Genomic DNA, 17,020 nt, shown 5'->3' on the forward strand with positions numbered 1-17,020 from the left:
TTGTCACCCAAGCCAACCCTTGAAAAGGCTGCTTTGCAGAGCAAAAACAAGAAGAATGGTGCGTTTTGCAGCCGCCGCCCACTGCAATGAATCTGAATAACTCCTCCTTTAGGGCGCAAGCAACTCCCCTCCCCCTTGCAGTCTTTCCAATTCACGATACAAAAAGACGGACAGGACAGGTTGCCTGACTTTCCGTCACTGCCACCCTTTGCCATCCTTACCCGTAGAAAGCCCTTTCATCATCCCCAAACCCTAATCTTTTCCCTTTCCTTCCCAGCCCCCAAACCCTGCCCTCTGTACCTTTCTCACCACCCGCTTCCCTTCTCCTGTCATCCCCCTACCACCCGGGAAAAAAAGAGATTGCCCCCTCCTTCCACTAGCCCACCCTCCCACCCAAAGAACAACTTCTTCTGCGCAGCTTGTTTTCTAGGCAGCAGCGCTATTGTGATGTCATCGGGGGGCATTGTGACAAGCCGCCAGTGTTCCGTCTCTTCATGTTGTGCACAGTTCAAACGGAAAATACATCAACAGGCAGACTACAGAAAAGCTTACTATCAAAGGTTAGAGGGGGGCTTTCTCAGAGGGCTTTTTACAGTTTTTCTATTCCCAATTAGCCGTTTAAGTGTACTTATTGAAAGTAGTAATTCTTTCATAGGCCGCCCTTTCTTAGTATTTGACGTTCCTTATATTGCGGTATGAGGCTTCGCAGTAGGTTGCAAACATTCATCACCCATGACTGTCCCCAATTGAGCTCAGAAGCTCAATGTCTATCATGACCTCTCTTTTAGAATGTCCAAGAGCAAGCAAACTATTCCTCCAGGAGAGGGCGCCAACAGACTACTAAAGAGATCATCATTACTCAAAGAAAACCCCAAAAACCAATGCATGATAGGAATAAACAGGTAACTTTCTTTGGAGTGGAAGCGGAGAGATCGCACCAGATGCCAATTCTAGATCTTATCACACCTGTGGTCACTGCAGCAGCAGGTGAATCCACTTTGTCCAAAAGGGATCTATTCCATTCAATTGCAAATGATCTAGATAAGACAGAGAACTGCAGCACGGGGACATAGCCGAGTTGGTCAGGTTGAGTGGTGATGAGTTTGCTATTTGGATGAATAAAGAAAGTCAAAAGTGTGAAAGATAAAAAACAAAAGGAGGAAGTGTGAAAAGTGAATGGGCCAAATTGAGGTGCATATGAAGACGTATGCTTTCTTCCAATTCATTAAATCGGGCTAATATGAATCAGGTGAATTGAGTTCTGCTTTTGGAAACTGGGTTAAGAAGGGGTGCACCGTTCCTGGAGGTACTGCAATACCAGGTCAATGCGTGGAGTGGACAGAGCAAGCTCTTTTTCCATCTCCCTGTTCTAAAAATCCATTTAATATATGGTCCCCAGATAGGGGACGTATCAGATATTAAACTGATAAGAACAGATACTACACTTGATCTTAGCCAAAAGGCCGAGAAGCGATAACCAGAATTGGTTTGGGCCTCGAGTGGCACCCTGGCCTATGCCGGACACATCTTAGGGAGAGAGAGCGAGAGGGAGACAAACCCACGCCTACACAAGACATTTTGTCACCCAAGCCAACCCTTGAAAAGGCTGCTTTGCAGAGCAAAAACAAGAAGAATGGTGCGTTTTGCAGCCGCCGCCCACTGCAATGAATCTGAATAACTCCTCCTTTAGGGCGCAAGCAACTCCCCTCCCCCTTGCAGTCTTTCCAATTCACGATACAAAAAGACGGACAGGACAGGTTGCCTGACTTTCCGTCACTGCCACCCTTTGCCATCCTTACCCGTAGAAAGCCCTTTCATCATCCCCAAACCCTAATCTTTTCCCTTTCCTTCCCAGCCCCCAAACCCTGCCCTCTGTACCTTTCTCACCACCCGCTTCCCTTCTCCTGTCATCCCCCTACCACCCGGGAAAAAAAGAGATTGCCCCCTCCTTCCACTAGCCCACCCTCCCACCCAAAGAACAACTTCTTCTGCGCAGCTTGTTTTCTAGGCAGCAGCGCTATTGTGATGTCATCGGGGGGCATTGTGACAAGCCGCCAGTGTTCCGTCTCTTCATGTTGTGCACAGTTCAAACGGAAAATACATCAACAGGCAGACTACAGAAAAGCTTACTATCAAAGGTTAGAGGGGGGCTTTCTCAGAGGGCTTTTTACAGTTTTTCTATTCCCAATTAGCCGTTTAAGTGTACTTATTGAAAGTAGTAATTCTTTCATAGGCCGCCCTTTCTTAGTATTTGACGTTCCTTATATTGCGGTATGAGGCTTCGCAGTAGGTTGCAAACATTCATCACCCATGACTGTCCCCAATTGAGCTCAGAAGCTCAATGTCTATCATGACCACTCTTTTAGAATGTCCAAGAGCAAGCAAACTATTCCTCCAGGAGAGGGCGCCAACAGACTACTAAAGAGATCATCATTACTCAAAGAAAACCCCAAAAACCAATGCATGATAGGAATAAACAGGTAACTTTCTTTGGAGTGGAAGCGGAGAGATCGCACCAGATGCCAATTCTAGATCTTATCACACCTGTGGTCACTGCAGCAGCAGGTGAATCCACTTTGTCCAAAAGGGATCTATTCCATTCAATTGCAAATGATCTAGATAAGACAGAGAACTGCAGCACGGGGACATAGCCGAGTTGGTCAGGTTGAGTGGTGATGAGTTTGCTATTTGGATGAATAAAGAAAGTCAAAAGTGTGAAAGATAAAAAACAAAAGGAGGAAGTGTGAAAAGTGAATGGGCCAAATTGAGGTGCATATGAAGACGTATGCTTTCTTCCAATTCATTAAATCGGGCTAATATGAATCAGGTGAATTGAGTTCTGCTTTTGGAAACTGGGTTAAGAAGGGGTGCACCGTTCCTGGAGGTACTGCAATACCAGGTCAATGCGTGGAGTGGACAGAGCAAGCTCTTTTTCCATCTCCCTGTTCTAAAAATCCATTTAATATATGGTCCCCAGATAGGGGACGTATCAGATATTAAACTGATAAGAACAGATACTACACTTGATCTTAGTCAAAAGGCCGAGAAGCGATAACCAGAATTGGTTTGGGCCTCGAGTGGCACCCTGGCCTATGCCGGACACATCTTAGGGAGAGAGAGCGAGAGGGAGACAAACCCACGCCTACACAAGACATTTTGTCACCCAAGCCAACCCTTGAAAAGGCTGCTTTGCAGAGCAAAAACAAGAAGAATGGTGCGTTTTGCAGCCGCCGCCCACTGCAATGAATCTGAATAACTCCTCCTTTAGGGCGCAAGCAACTCCCCTCCCCCTTGCAGTCTTTCCAATTCACGATACAAAAAGACGGACAGGACAGGTTGCCTGACTTTCCGTCACTGCCACCCTTTGCCATCCTTACCCGTAGAAAGCCCTTTCATCATCCCCAAACCCTAATCTTTTCCCTTTCCTTCCCAGCCCCCAAACCCTGCCCTCTGTACCTTTCTCACCACCCGCTTCCCTTCTCCTGTCATCCCCCTACCACCCGGGAAAAAAAGAGATTGCCCCCTCCTTCCACTAGCCCACCCTCCCACCCAAAGAACAACTTCTTCTGCGCAGCTTGTTTTCTAGGCAGCAGCGCTATTGTGATGTCATCGGGGGGCATTGTGACAAGCCGCCAGTGTTCCGTCTCTTCATGTTGTGCACAGTTCAAACGGAAAATACATCAACAGGCAGACTACAGAAAAGCTTACTATCAAAGGTTAGAGGGGGGCTTTCTCAGAGGGCTTTTTACAGTTTTTCTATTCCCAATTAGCCGTTTAAGTGTACTTATTGAAAGTAGTAATTCTTTCATAGGCCGCCCTTTCTTAGTATTTGACGTTCCTTATATTGCGGTATGAGGCTTCGCAGTAGGTTGCAAACATTCATCACCCATGACTGTCCCCAATTGAGCTCAGAAGCTCAATGTCTATCATGACCTCTCTTTTAGAATGTCCAAGAGCAAGCAAACTATTCCTCCAGGAGAGGGCGCCAACAGACTACTAAAGAGATCATCATTACTCAAAGAAAACCCCAAAAACCAATGCATGATAGGAATAAACAGGTAACTTTCTTTGGAGTGGAAGCGGAGAGATCGCACCAGATGCCAATTCTAGATCTTATCACACCTGTGGTCACTGCAGCAGCAGGTGAATCCACTTTGTCCAAAAGGGATCTATTCCATTCAATTGCAAATGATCTAGATAAGACAGAGAACTGCAGCACGGGGACATAGCCGAGTTGGTCAGGTTGAGTGGTGATGAGTTTGCTATTTGGATGAATAAAGAAAGTCAAAAGTGTGAAAGATAAAAAACAAAAGGAGGAAGTGTGAAAAGTGAATGGGCCAAATTGAGGTGCATATGAAGACGTATGCTTTCTTCCAATTCATTAAATCGGGCTAATATGAATCAGGTGAATTGAGTTCTGCTTTTGGAAACTGGGTTAAGAAGGGGTGCACCGTTCCTGGAGGTACTGCAATACCAGGTCAATGCGTGGAGTGGACAGAGCAAGCTCTTTTTCCATCTCCCTGTTCTAAAAATCCATTTAATATATGGTCCCCAGATAGGGGACGTATCAGATATTAAACTGATAAGAACAGATACTACACTTGATCTTAGCCAAAAGGCCGAGAAGCGATAACCAGAATTGGTTTGGGCCTCGAGTGGCACCCTGGCCTATGCCGGACACATCTTAGGGAGAGAGAGCGAGAGGGAGACAAACCCACGCCTACACAAGACATTTTGTCACCCAAGCCAACCCTTGAAAAGGCTGCTTTGCAGAGCAAAAACAAGAAGAATGGTGCGTTTTGCAGCCGCCGCCCACTGCAATGAATCTGAATAACTCCTCCTTTAGGGCGCAAGCAACTCCCCTCCCCCTTGCAGTCTTTCCAATTCACGATACAAAAAGACGGACAGGACAGGTTGCCTGACTTTCCGTCACTGCCACCCTTTGCCATCCTTACCCGTAGAAAGCCCTTTCATCATCCCCAAACCCTAATCTTTTCCCTTTCCTTCCCAGCCCCCAAACCCTGCCCTCTGTACCTTTCTCACCACCCGCTTCCCTTCTCCTGTCATCCCCCTACCACCCGGGAAAAAAAGAGATTGCCCCCTCCTTCCACTAGCCCACCCTCCCACCCAAAGAACAACTTCTTCTGCGCAGCTTGTTTTCTAGGCAGCAGCGCTATTGTGATGTCATCGGGGGGCATTGTGACAAGCCGCCAGTGTTCCGTCTCTTCATGTTGTGCACAGTTCAAACGGAAAATACATCAACAGGCAGACTACAGAAAAGCTTACTATCAAAGGTTAGAGGGGGGCTTTCTCAGAGGGCTTTTTACAGTTTTTCTATTCCCAATTAGCCGTTTAAGTGTACTTATTGAAAGTAGTAATTCTTTCATAGGCCGCCCTTTCTTAGTATTTGACGTTCCTTATATTGCGGTATGAGGCTTCGCAGTAGGTTGCAAACATTCATCACCCATGACTGTCCCCAATTGAGCTCAGAAGCTCAATGTCTATCATGACCTCTCTTTTAGAATGTCCAAGAGCAAGCAAACTATTCCTCCAGGAGAGGGCGCCAACAGACTACTAAAGAGATCATCATTACTCAAAGAAAACCCCAAAAACCAATGCATGATAGGAATAAACAGGTAACTTTCTTTGGAGTGGAAGCGGAGAGATCGCACCAGATGCCAATTCTAGATCTTATCACACCTGTGGTCACTGCAGCAGCAGGTGAATCCACTTTGTCCAAAAGGGATCTATTCCATTCAATTGCAAATGATCTAGATAAGACAGAGAACTGCAGCACGGGGACATAGCCGAGTTGGTCAGGTTGAGTGGTGATGAGTTTGCTATTTGGATGAATAAAGAAAGTCAAAAGTGTGAAAGATAAAAAACAAAAGGAGGAAGTGTGAAAAGTGAATGGGCCAAATTGAGGTGCATATGAAGACGTATGCTTTCTTCCAATTCATTAAATCGGGCTAATATGAATCAGGTGAATTGAGTTCTGCTTTTGGAAACTGGGTTAAGAAGGGGTGCACCGTTCCTGGAGGTACTGCAATACCAGGTCAATGCGTGGAGTGGACAGAGCAAGCTCTTTTTCCATCTCCCTGTTCTAAAAATCCATTTAATATATGGTCCCCAGATAGGGGACGTATCAGATATTAAACTGATAAGAACAGATACTACACTTGATCTTAGCCAAAAGGCCGAGAAGCGATAACCAGAATTGGTTTGGGCCTCGAGTGGCACCCTGGCCTATGCCGGACACATCTTAGGGAGAGAGAGCGAGAGGGAGACAAACCCACGCCTACACAAGACATTTTGTCACCCAAGCCAACCCTTGAAAAGGCTGCTTTGCAGAGCAAAAACAAGAAGAATGGTGCGTTTTGCAGCCGCCGCCCACTGCAATGAATCTGAATAACTCCTCCTTTAGGGCGCAAGCAACTCCCCTCCCCCTTGCAGTCTTTCCAATTCACGATACAAAAAGACGGACAGGACAGGTTGCCTGACTTTCCGTCACTGCCACCCTTTGCCATCCTTACCCGTAGAAAGCCCTTTCATCATCCCCAAACCCTAATCTTTTCCCTTTCCTTCCCAGCCCCCAAACCCTGCCCTCTGTACCTTTCTCACCACCCGCTTCCCTTCTCCTGTCATCCCCCTACCACCCGGGAAAAAAAGAGATTGCCCCCTCCTTCCACTAGCCCACCCTCCCACCCAAAGAACAACTTCTTCTGCGCAGCTTGTTTTCTAGGCAGCAGCGCTATTGTGATGTCATCGGGGGGCATTGTGACAAGCCGCCAGTGTTCCGTCTCTTCATGTTGTGCACAGTTCAAACGGAAAATACATCAACAGGCAGACTACAGAAAAGCTTACTATCAAAGGTTAGAGGGGGGCTTTCTCAGAGGGCTTTTTACAGTTTTTCTATTCCCAATTAGCCGTTTAAGTGTACTTATTGAAAGTAGTAATTCTTTCATAGGCCGCCCTTTCTTAGTATTTGACGTTCCTTATATTGCGGTATGAGGCTTCGCAGTAGGTTGCAAACATTCATCACCCATGACTGTCCCCAATTGAGCTCAGAAGCTCAATGTCTATCATGACCTCTCTTTTAGAATGTCCAAGAGCAAGCAAACTATTCCTCCAGGAGAGGGCGCCAACAGACTACTAAAGAGATCATCATTACTCAAAGAAAACCCCAAAAACCAATGCATGATAGGAATAAACAGGTAACTTTCTTTGGAGTGGAAGCGGAGAGATCGCACCAGATGCCAATTCTAGATCTTATCACACCTGTGGTCACTGCAGCAGCAGGTGAATCCACTTTGTCCAAAAGGGATCTATTCCATTCAATTGCAAATGATCTAGATAAGACAGAGAACTGCAGCACGGGGACATAGCCGAGTTGGTCAGGTTGAGTGGTGATGAGTTTGCTATTTGGATGAATAAAGAAAGTCAAAAGTGTGAAAGATAAAAAACAAAAGGAGGAAGTGTGAAAAGTGAATGGGCCAAATTGAGGTGCATATGAAGACGTATGCTTTCTTCCAATTCATTAAATCGGGCTAATATGAATCAGGTGAATTGAGTTCTGCTTTTGGAAACTGGGTTAAGAAGGGGTGCACCGTTCCTGGAGGTACTGCAATACCAGGTCAATGCGTGGAGTGGACAGAGCAAGCTCTTTTTCCATCTCCCTGTTCTAAAAATCCATTTAATATATGGTCCCCAGATAGGGGACGTATCAGATATTAAACTGATAAGAACAGATACTACACTTGATCTTAGCCAAAAGGCCGAGAAGCGATAACCAGAATTGGTTTGGGCCTCGAGTGGCACCCTGGCCTATGCCGGACACATCTTAGGGAGAGAGAGCGAGAGGGAGACAAACCCACGCCTACACAAGACATTTTGTCACCCAAGCCAACCCTTGAAAAGGCTGCTTTGCAGAGCAAAAACAAGAAGAATGGTGCGTTTTGCAGCCGCCGCCCACTGCAATGAATCTGAATAACTCCTCCTTTAGGGCGCAAGCAACTCCCCTCCCCCTTGCAGTCTTTCCAATTCACGATACAAAAAGACGGACAGGACAGGTTGCCTGACTTTCCGTCACTGCCACCCTTTGCCATCCTTACCCGTAGAAAGCCCTTTCATCATCCCCAAACCCTAATCTTTTCCCTTTCCTTCCCAGCCCCCAAACCCTGCCCTCTGTACCTTTCTCACCACCCGCTTCCCTTCTCCTGTCATCCCCCTACCACCCGGGAAAAAAAGAGATTGCCCCCTCCTTCCACTAGCCCACCCTCCCACCCAAAGAACAACTTCTTCTGCGCAGCTTGTTTTCTAGGCAGCAGCGCTATTGTGATGTCATCGGGGGGCATTGTGACAAGCCGCCAGTGTTCCGTCTCTTCATGTTGTGCACAGTTCAAACGGAAAATACATCAACAGGCAGACTACAGAAAAGCTTACTATCAAAGGTTAGAGGGGGGCTTTCTCAGAGGGCTTTTTACAGTTTTTCTATTCCCAATTAGCCGTTTAAGTGTACTTATTGAAAGTAGTAATTCTTTCATAGGCCGCCCTTTCTTAGTATTTGACGTTCCTTATATTGCGGTATGAGGCTTCGCAGTAGGTTGCAAACATTCATCACCCATGACTGTCCCCAATTGAGCTCAGAAGCTCAATGTCTATCATGACCTCTCTTTTAGAATGTCCAAGAGCAAGCAAACTATTCCTCCAGGAGAGGGCGCCAACAGACTACTAAAGAGATCATCATTACTCAAAGAAAACCCCAAAAACCAATGCATGATAGGAATAAACAGGTAACTTTCTTTGGAGTGGAAGCGGAGAGATCGCACCAGATGCCAATTCTAGATCTTATCACACCTGTGGTCACTGCAGCAGCAGGTGAATCCACTTTGTCCAAAAGGGATCTATTCCATTCAATTGCAAATGATCTAGATAAGACAGAGAACTGCAGCACGGGGACATAGCCGAGTTGGTCAGGTTGAGTGGTGATGAGTTTGCTATTTGGATGAATAAAGAAAGTCAAAAGTGTGAAAGATAAAAAACAAAAGGAGGAAGTGTGAAAAGTGAATGGGCCAAATTGAGGTGCATATGAAGACGTATGCTTTCTTCCAATTCATTAAATCGGGCTAATATGAATCAGGTGAATTGAGTTCTGCTTTTGGAAACTGGGTTAAGAAGGGGTGCACCGTTCCTGGAGGTACTGCAATACCAGGTCAATGCGTGGAGTGGACAGAGCAAGCTCTTTTTCCATCTCCCTGTTCTAAAAATCCATTTAATATATGGTCCCCAGATAGGGGACGTATCAGATATTAAACTGATAAGAACAGATACTACACTTGATCTTAGCCAAAAGGCCGAGAAGCGATAACCAGAATTGGTTTGGGCCTCGAGTGGCACCCTGGCCTATGCCGGACACATCTTAGGGAGAGAGAGCGAGAGGGAGACAAACCCACGCCTACACAAGACATTTTGTCACCCAAGCCAACCCTTGAAAAGGCTGCTTTGCAGAGCAAAAACAAGAAGAATGGTGCGTTTTGCAGCCGCCGCCCACTGCAATGAATCTGAATAACTCCTCCTTTAGGGCGCAAGCAACTCCCCTCCCCCTTGCAGTCTTTCCAATTCACGATACAAAAAGACGGACAGGACAGGTTGCCTGACTTTCCGTCACTGCCACCCTTTGCCATCCTTACCCGTAGAAAGCCCTTTCATCATCCCCAAACCCTAATCTTTTCCCTTTCCTTCCCAGCCCCCAAACCCTGCCCTCTGTACCTTTCTCACCACCCGCTTCCCTTCTCCTGTCATCCCCCTACCACCCGGGAAAAAAAGAGATTGCCCCCTCCTTCCACTAGCCCACCCTCCCACCCAAAGAACAACTTCTTCTGCGCAGCTTGTTTTCTAGGCAGCAGCGCTATTGTGATGTCATCGGGGGGCATTGTGACAAGCCGCCAGTGTTCCGTCTCTTCATGTTGTGCACAGTTCAAACGGAAAATACATCAACAGGCAGACTACAGAAAAGCTTACTATCAAAGGTTAGAGGGGGGCTTTCTCAGAGGGCTTTTTACAGTTTTTCTATTCCCAATTAGCCGTTTAAGTGTACTTATTGAAAGTAGTAATTCTTTCATAGGCCGCCCTTTCTTAGTATTTGACGTTCCTTATATTGCGGTATGAGGCTTCGCAGTAGGTTGCAAACATTCATCACCCATGACTGTCCCCAATTGAGCTCAGAAGCTCAATGTCTATCATGACCTCTCTTTTAGAATGTCCAAGAGCAAGCAAACTATTCCTCCAGGAGAGGGCGCCAACAGACTACTAAAGAGATCATAATTACTCAAAGAAAACCCCAAAAACCAATGCATGATAGGAATAAACAGGTAACTTTCTTTGGAGTGGAAGCGGAGAGATCGCACCAGATGCCAATTCTAGATCTTATCACACCTGTGGTCACTGCAGCAGCAGGTGAATCCACTTTGTCCAAAAGGGATCTATTCCATTCAATTGCAAATGATCTAGATAAGACAGAGAACTGCAGCACGGGGACATAGCCGAGTTGGTCAGGTTGAGTGGTGATGAGTTTGCTATTTGGATGAATAAAGAAAGTCAAAAGTGTGAAAGATAAAAAACAAAAGGAGGAAGTGTGAAAAGTGAATGGGCCAAATTGAGGTGCATATGAAGACGTATGCTTTCTTCCAATTCATTAAATCGGGCTAATATGAATCAGGTGAATTGAGTTCTGCTTTTGGAAACTGGGTTAAGAAGGGGTGCACCGTTCCTGGAGGTACTGCAATACCAGGTCAATGCGTGGAGTGGACAGAGCAAGCTCTTTTTCCATCTCCCTGTTCTAAAAATCCATTTAATATATGGTCCCCAGATAGGGGACGTATCAGATATTAAACTGATAAGAACAGATACTACACTTGATCTTAGCCAAAAGGCCGAGAAGCGATAACCAGAATTGGTTTGGGCCTCGAGTGGCACCCTGGCCTATGCCGGACACATCTTAGGGAGAGAGAGCGAGAGGGAGACAAACCCACGCCTACACAAGACATTTTGTCACCCAAGCCAACCCTTGAAAAGGCTGCTTTGCAGAGCAAAAACAAGAAGAATGGTGCGTTTTGCAGCCGCCGCCCACTGCAATGAATCTGAATAACTCCTCCTTTAGGGCGCAAGCAACTCCCCTCCCCCTTGCAGTCTTTCCAATTCACGATACAAAAAGACGGACAGGACAGGTTGCCTGACTTTCCGTCACTGCCACCCTTTGCCATCCTTACCCGTAGAAAGCCCTTTCATCATCCCCAAACCCTAATCTTTTCCCTTTCCTTCCCAGCCCCCAAACCCTGCCCTCTGTACCTTTCTCACCACCCGCTTCCCTTCTCCTGTCATCCCCCTACCACCCGGGAAAAAAAGAGATTGCCCCCTCCTTCCACTAGCCCACCCTCCCACCCAAAGAACAACTTCTTCTGCGCAGCTTGTTTTCTAGGCAGCAGCGCTATTGTGATGTCATCGGGGGGCATTGTGACAAGCCGCCAGTGTTCCGTCTCTTCATGTTGTGCACAGTTCAAACGGAAAATACATCAACAGGCAGACTACAGAAAAGCTTACTATCAAAGGTTAGAGGGGGGCTTTCTCAGAGGGCTTTTTACAGTTTTTCTATTCCCAATTAGCCGTTTAAGTGTACTTATTGAAAGTAGTAATTCTTTCATAGGCCGCCCTTTCTTAGTATTTGACGTTCCTTATATTGCGGTATGAGGCTTCGCAGTAGGTTGCAAACATTCATCACCCATGACTGTCCCCAATTGAGCTCAGAAGCTCAATGTCTATCATGACCTCTCTTTTAGAATGTCCAAGAGCAAGCAAACTATTCCTCCAGGAGAGGGCGCCAACAGACTACTAAAGAGATCATCATTACTCAAAGAAAACCCCAAAAACCAATGCATGATAGGAATAAACAGGTAACTTTCTTTGGAGTGGAAGCGGAGAGATCGCACCAGATGCCAATTCTAGATCTTATCACACCTGTGGTCACTGCAGCAGCAGGTGAATCCACTTTGTCCAAAAGGGATCTATTCCATTCAATTGCAAATGATCTAGATAAGACAGAGAACTGCAGCACGGGGACATAGCCGAGTTGGTCAGGTTGAGTGGTGATGAGTTTGCTATTTGGATGAATAAAGAAAGTCAAAAGTGTGAAAGATAAAAAACAAAAGGAGGAAGTGTGAAAAGTGAATGGGCCAAATTGAGGTGCATATGAAGACGTATGCTTTCTTCCAATTCATTAAATCGGGCTAATATGAATCAGGTGAATTGAGTTCTGCTTTTGGAAACTGGGTTAAGAAGGGGTGCACCGTTCCTGGAGGTACTGCAATACCAGGTCAATGCGTGGAGTGGACAGAGCAAGCTCTTTTTCCATCTCCCTGTTCTAAAAATCCATTTAATATATGGTCCCCAGATAGGGGACGTATCAGATATTAAACTGATAAGAACAGATACTACACTTGATCTTAGCCAAAAGGCCGAGAAGCGATAACCAGAATTGGTTTGGGCCTCGAGTGGCACCCTGGCCTATGCCGGACACATCTTAGGGAGAGAGAGCGAGAGGGAGACAAACCCACGCCTACACAAGACATTTTGTCACCCAAGCCAACCCTTGAAAAGGCTGCTTTGCAGAGCAAAAACAAGAAGAATGGTGCGTTTTGCAGCCGCCGCCCACTGCAATGAATCTGAATAACTCCTCCTTTAGGGCGCAAGCAACTCCCCTCCCCCTTGCAGTCTTTCCAATTCACGATACAAAAAGACGGACAGGACAGGTTGCCTGACTTTCCGTCACTGCCACCCTTTGCCATCCTTACCCGTAGAAAGCCCTTTCATCATCCCCAAACCCTAATCTTTTCCCTTTCCTTCCCAGCCCCCAAACCCTGCCCTCTGTACCTTTCTCACCACCCGCTTCCCTTCTCCTGTCATCCCCCTACCACCCGGGAAAAAAAGAGATTGCCCCCTCCTTCCACTAGCCCACCCTCCCACCCAAAGAACAACTTCTTCTGCGCAGCTTGTTTTCTAGGCAGCAGCGCTATTGTGATGTCATCGGGGGGCATTGTGACAAGCCGCCAGTGTTCCGTCTCTTCATGTTGTGCACAGTTCAAATGGAAAATACATCAACAGGCAGACTACAGAAAAGCTTACTATCAAAGGTTAGAGGGGGGCTTTCTCAGAGGGCTTTTTACAGTTTTTCTATTCCCAATTAGCCGTTTAAGTGTACTTATTGAAAGTAGTAATTCTTTCATAGGCCGCCCTTTCTTAGTATTTGACGTTCCTTATATTGCGGTATGAGGCTTCGCAGTAGGTTGCAAACATTCATCACCCATGACTGTCCCCAATTGAGCTCAGAAGCTCAATGTCTATCATGACCTCTCTTTTAGAATGTCCAAGAGCAAGCAAACTATTCCTCCAGGAGAGGGCGCCAACAGACTACTAAAGAGATCATCATTACTCAAAGAAAACCCCAAAAACCAATGCATGATAGGAATAAACAGGTAACTTTCTTTGGAGTGGAAGCGGAGAGATCGCACCAGATGCCAATTCTAGATCTTATCACACCTGTGGTCACTGCAGCAGCAGGTGAATCCACTTTGTCCAAAAGGGATCTATTCCATTCAATTGCAAATGATCTAGATAAGACAGAGAACTGCAGCACGGGGACATAGCCGAGTTGGTCAGGTTGAGTGGTGATGAGTTTGCTATTTGGATGAATAAAGAAAGTCAAAAGTGTGAAAGATAAAAAACAAAAGGAGGAAGTGTGAAAAGTGAATGGGCCAAATTGAGGTGCATATGAAGACGTATGCTTTCTTCCAATTCATTAAATCGGGCTAATATGAATCAGGTGAATTGAGTTCTGCTTTTGGAAACTGGGTTAAGAAGGGGTGCACCGTTCCTGGAGGTACTGCAATACCAGGTCAATGCGTGGAGTGGACAGAGCAAGCTCTTTTTCCATCTCCCTGTTCTAAAAATCCATTTAATATATGGTCCCCAGATAGGGGACGTATCAGATATTAAACTGATAAGAACAGATACTACACTTGATCTTAGCCAAAAGGCCGAGAAGCGATAACCAGAATTGGTTTGGGCCTCGAGTGGCACCCTGGCCTATGCCGGACACATCTTAGGGAGAGAGAGCGAGAGGGAGACAAACCCACGCCTACACAAGACATTTTGTCACCCAAGCCAACCCTTGAAAAGGCTGCTTTGCAGAGCAAAAACAAGAAGAATGGTGCGTTTTGCAGCCGCCGCCCACTGCAATGAATCTGAATAACTCCTCCTTTAGGGCGCAAGCAACTCCCCTCCCCCTTGCAGTCTTTCCAATTCACGATACAAAAAGACGGACAGGACAGGTTGCCTGACTTTCCGTCACTGCCACCCTTTGCCATCCTTACCCGTAGAAAGCCCTTTCATCATCCCCAAACCCTAATCTTTTCCCTTTCCTTCCCAGCCCCCAAACCCTGCCCTCTGTACCTTTCTCACCACCCGCTTCCCTTCTCCTGTCATCCCCCTACCACCCGGGAAAAAAAGAGATTGCCCCCTCCTTCCACTAGCCCACCCTCCCACCCAAAGAACAACTTCTTCTGCGCAGCTTGTTTTCTAGGCAGCAGCGCTATTGTGATGTCATCGGGGGGCATTGTGACAAGCCGCCAGTGTTCCGTCTCTTCATGTTGTGCATAGTTCAAACGGAAAATACATCAACAGGCAGACTACAGAAAAGCTTACTATCAAAGGTTAGAGGGGGGCTTTCTCAGAGGGCTTTTTACAGTTTTTCTATTCCCAATTAGCCGTTTAAGTGTACTTATTGAAAGTAGTAATTCTTTCATAGGCCGCCCTTTCTTAGTATTTGACGTTCCTTATATTGCGGTATGAGGCTTCGCAGTAGGTTGCAAACATTCATCACCCATGACTGTCCCCAATTGAGCTCAGAAGCTCAATGTCTATCATGACCTCTCTTTTAGAATGTCCAAGAGCAAGCAAACTATTCCTCCAGGAGAGGGCGCCAACAGACTACTAAAGAGATCATCATTACTCAAAGAAAACCCCAAAAACCAATGCATGATAGGAATAAACAGGTAACTTTCTTTGGAGTGGAAGCGGAGAGATCGCACCAGATGCCAATTCTAGATCTTATCACACCTGTGGTCACTGCAGCAGCAGGTGAATCCACTTTGTCCAAAAGGGATCTATTCCATTCAATTGCAAATGATCTAGATAAGACAGAGAACTGCAGCACGGGGACATAGCCGAGTTGGTCAGGTTGAGTGGTGATGAGTTTGCTATTTGGATGAATAAAGAAAGTCAAAAGTGTGAAAGATAAAAAACAAAAGGAGGAAGTGTGAAAAGTGAATGGGCCAAATTGAGGTGCATATGAAGACGTATGCTTTCTTCCAATTCATTAAATCGGGCTAATATGAATCAGGTGAATTGAGTTCTGCTTTTGGAAACTGGGTTAAGAAGGGGTGCACCGTTCCTGGAGGTACTGCAATACCAGGTCAATGCGTGGAGTGGACAGAGCAAGCTCTTTTTCCATCTCCCTGTTCTAAAAATCCATTTAATATATGGTCCCCAGATAGGGGACGTATCAGATATTAAACTGATAAGAACAGATACTACACTTGATCTTAGCCAAAAGGCCGAGAAGCGATAACCAGAATTGGTTTGGGCCTCGAGTGGCACCCTGGCCTATGCCGGACACATCTTAGGGAGAGAGAGCGAGAGGGAGACAAACCCACGCCTACACAAGACATTTTGTCACCCAAGCCAACCCTTGAAAAGGCTGCTTTGCAGAGCAAAAACAAGAAGAATGGTGCGTTTTGCAGCCGCCGCCCACTGCAATGAATCTGAATAACTCCTCCTTTAGGGCGCAAGCAACTCCCCTCCCCCTTGCAGTCTTTCCAATTCACGATACAAAAAGACGGACAGGACAGGTTGCCTGACTTTCCGTCACTGCCACCCTTTGCCATCCTTACCCGTAGAAAGCCCTTTCATCATCCCCAAACCCTAATCTTTTCCCTTTCCTTCCCAGCCCCCAAACCCTGCCCTCTGTACCTTTCTCACCACCCGCTTCCCTTCTCCTGTCATCCCCCTACCACCCGGGAAAAAAAGAGATTGCCCCCTCCTTCCACTAGCCCACCCTCCCACCCAAAGAACAACTTCTTCTGCGCAGCTTGTTTTCTAGGCAGCAGCGCTATTGTGATGTCATCGGGGGGCATTGTGACAAGCCGCCAGTGTTCCGTCTCTTCATGTTGTGCACAGTTCAAACGGAAAATACATCAACAGGCAGACTACAGAAAAGCTTACTATCAAAGGTTAGAGGGGGGCTTTCTCAGAGGGCTTTTTACAGTTTTTCTATTCCCAATTAGCCGTTTAAGTGTACTTATTGAAAGTAGTAATTCTTTCATAGGCCGCCCTTTCTTAGTATTTGACGTTCCTTATATTGCGGTATGAGGCTTCGCAGTAGGTTGCAAACATTCATCACCCATGACTGTCCCCAATTGAGCTCAGAAGCTCAATGTCTATCATGACCTCTCTTTTAGAATGTCCAAGAGCAAGCAAACTATTCCTCCAGGAGAGGGCGCCAACAGACTACTAAAGAGATCATCATTACTCAAAGAAAACCCCAAAAACCAATGCATGATAGGAATAAACAGGTAACTTTCTTTGGAGTGGAAGCGGAGAGATCGCACCAGATGCCAATTCTAGATCTTATCACACCTGTGGTCACTGCAGCAGCAGGTGAATCCACTTTGTCCAAAAGGGATCTATTCCATTCAATTGCAAATGATCTAGATAAGACAGAGAACTGCAGCACGGGGACATAGCCGAGTTGGTCAGGTTGAGTGGTGATGAGTTTGCTATTTGGATGAATAAAGAAAGTCAAAAGTGTGAAAGATAAAAAACAAAAGGAGGAAGTGTGAAAAGTGAATGGGCCAAATTGAGGTGCATATGAAGACGTATGCTTTCTTCCAATTCATTAAATCGGGCTAAT

At 46.2% G+C, this 17,020-nt stretch overlaps 10 non-coding genes across 10 annotated transcripts; all 10 read right to left on the reverse strand.

Moving 5' to 3' along the window:
• Positions 1-1,284: 1,284 nt before the first annotated feature.
• On the reverse strand, positions 1,285-1,475 carry LOC142272576 (U2 spliceosomal RNA). Its single transcript, XR_012737414.1, has one exon. It is a non-coding gene; the product is annotated as a U2 spliceosomal RNA (small nuclear RNA).
• A 1,387-nt stretch (positions 1,476-2,862) lies between these two features.
• Positions 2,863-3,053, reverse strand: LOC142272599 (U2 spliceosomal RNA). Its single transcript, XR_012737435.1, has one exon. It is a non-coding gene; the product is annotated as a U2 spliceosomal RNA (small nuclear RNA).
• Positions 3,054-4,440: 1,387 nt separating this feature from the next.
• On the reverse strand, positions 4,441-4,631 carry LOC142272577 (U2 spliceosomal RNA). Its single transcript, XR_012737415.1, has one exon. It is a non-coding gene; the product is annotated as a U2 spliceosomal RNA (small nuclear RNA).
• Positions 4,632-6,018: 1,387 nt separating this feature from the next.
• On the reverse strand, positions 6,019-6,209 carry LOC142272578 (U2 spliceosomal RNA). The gene has a single exon (XR_012737416.1). It is a non-coding gene; the product is annotated as a U2 spliceosomal RNA (small nuclear RNA).
• A 1,387-nt stretch (positions 6,210-7,596) lies between these two features.
• Positions 7,597-7,787, reverse strand: LOC142272579 (U2 spliceosomal RNA). Its single transcript, XR_012737417.1, has one exon. It is a non-coding gene; the product is annotated as a U2 spliceosomal RNA (small nuclear RNA).
• Positions 7,788-9,174: 1,387 nt separating this feature from the next.
• On the reverse strand, positions 9,175-9,365 carry LOC142272580 (U2 spliceosomal RNA). Its single transcript, XR_012737418.1, has one exon. It is a non-coding gene; the product is annotated as a U2 spliceosomal RNA (small nuclear RNA).
• A 1,387-nt stretch (positions 9,366-10,752) lies between these two features.
• LOC142272582 (U2 spliceosomal RNA) lies at positions 10,753-10,943 on the reverse strand. Its single transcript, XR_012737419.1, has one exon. It is a non-coding gene; the product is annotated as a U2 spliceosomal RNA (small nuclear RNA).
• A 1,387-nt stretch (positions 10,944-12,330) lies between these two features.
• On the reverse strand, positions 12,331-12,521 carry LOC142272583 (U2 spliceosomal RNA). Its single transcript, XR_012737420.1, has one exon. It is a non-coding gene; the product is annotated as a U2 spliceosomal RNA (small nuclear RNA).
• A 1,387-nt stretch (positions 12,522-13,908) lies between these two features.
• LOC142272584 (U2 spliceosomal RNA) lies at positions 13,909-14,099 on the reverse strand. The gene has a single exon (XR_012737421.1). It is a non-coding gene; the product is annotated as a U2 spliceosomal RNA (small nuclear RNA).
• A 1,387-nt stretch (positions 14,100-15,486) lies between these two features.
• On the reverse strand, positions 15,487-15,677 carry LOC142272585 (U2 spliceosomal RNA). The gene has a single exon (XR_012737422.1). It is a non-coding gene; the product is annotated as a U2 spliceosomal RNA (small nuclear RNA).
• Between the last annotated feature and the right edge of the window lie 1,343 nt (positions 15,678-17,020).

Source organism: Anomaloglossus baeobatrachus, unplaced genomic scaffold, assembly GCF_048569485.1.
Source record: "Anomaloglossus baeobatrachus isolate aAnoBae1 unplaced genomic scaffold, aAnoBae1.hap1 Scaffold_3519, whole genome shotgun sequence".
Classification (NCBI taxonomy): domain Eukaryota; kingdom Metazoa; phylum Chordata; class Amphibia; order Anura; family Aromobatidae; genus Anomaloglossus; species Anomaloglossus baeobatrachus.